The following is a 1406-nucleotide window of genomic DNA, read 5'->3' on the forward strand; positions in this document are numbered from 1 at the left end:
TATTTGGACATCTTGTTTGGGCTACTGGATTTATGTTCTTAATTTCTGGCGCGGATATTGGCAAGAATTGATTGAAACTTTAGCATGGGCTCACGAACGCACACCTTTGGCTAATTTGATTCGATGGAGAGATAAAACCTGTGGCTCTTTCCATTGTCCAAGCAAGATTAGTTGGATTAGCCCACTTTTCTGTAGGTTATATATTTACTTATGCGGCTTTCTTGATTGCCTCTACATCAGGCAAATTTGGTTAATTTTTTATGTGTTGTATCCGCGAAAATATCATTTCTTTCGATGGAGAAGGGGATCTTCCTTCTTATATTTCTACATCTAGGATCCGACTTGTATCATTGATACTACTAGGAATTGAATCATTATGGCACGTAAAAGTTTAATTCAGAGGGAGAAGAAGAGGCAAAAATTGGAACAAAAATATCATTTGATTCGTCGATCCTTAAAAAAAGAAATAAGAAAAGTTCCATCGTTGAGTGAGAAATGGGAAATTCATGGAAAGTTACAATCCCCACCGCGTAATAGTGCACCCACACGTCTTCATCGACGTTGTTTTTTAACCGGAAGACAGAGAGCTAACTATCGAGACTTTGGGCTATCTGGACACATACTTCGTGAAATGGTTCATGCATGCTTGTTGCCTGGGGCAACAAGATCAAGTTGGTAAGGATTCAAATATCCCTTTCTATTCATTTATATCATCATAGAGGGACCCCTTTACCATTCTGTATAAATGGACTATTCTATTTGTACAGATATGGTATAGGGGTGCATTCAATCTTTGTTTGTCTATTAGTTCATAGTTCTTCTCTTTATCGCGGGGTAGAGCAGCTTGGTAGCTCGCAAGGCTCATAACCTTGAAGTCACGGGTTCAAATCCTGTCTCCGCAAAATTTTTTTTTTGTCTAAAAAATTTAGGTTTGATCTTGGTAACTAGTAATTAATTACAACTAGTAATTAATTACTATTAATATTAGCTTTTTTTCTTTCCGGATGGGAGGAAAAGAAAAGAAGGGGGGAGGATAGAACCACTATACTATCACGGTCAACTATACTTAATCATTTATCTATCCTATTAAATGAAAAACATTAACCCATTATCCTGATCCTGGGCGGATAGCGGGAATCGAACCCGCGTCTTCTCCTTGGCAAGGAGAAATTTTACCATTCAACTATATCCGCATTTTTTTTTTGATCCGCAATGTATAGTATACATCAGTGCAGAGCTAACCTATTATACTAGGCTATTAATACTAGGTTAGAGTATAGTAGGCTATTTTTATATAATTTATATATAGATTTAACGAATTATATAGTTATTATAGAATATATTGTTTATATAGTATATTTTATACTATACTATTTCTTTTTATAATATTTGTAATTAATCTTTAT

At 35.1% G+C, this 1406-nt stretch overlaps 1 non-coding gene across 1 annotated transcript; it reads right to left on the bottom strand.

The window, feature by feature from the left end:
- Positions 1-1122: 1122 nt before the first annotated feature.
- Positions 1123-1193, bottom strand: TRNAG-GCC (transfer RNA glycine (anticodon GCC)). The gene has a single exon. It is a non-coding gene; the product is annotated as a tRNA-Gly (tRNA).
- Positions 1194-1406: the final 213 nt, after the last annotated feature.

The sequence above is a fragment of the Momordica charantia genome, unplaced genomic scaffold (genome assembly GCF_013281855.1).
Source record: "Momordica charantia cultivar OHB3-1 unplaced genomic scaffold, Mcharantia_2.0 BLBB01000169.1, whole genome shotgun sequence".
Lineage (NCBI taxonomy): Eukaryota > Viridiplantae > Streptophyta > Magnoliopsida > Cucurbitales > Cucurbitaceae > Momordica > Momordica charantia.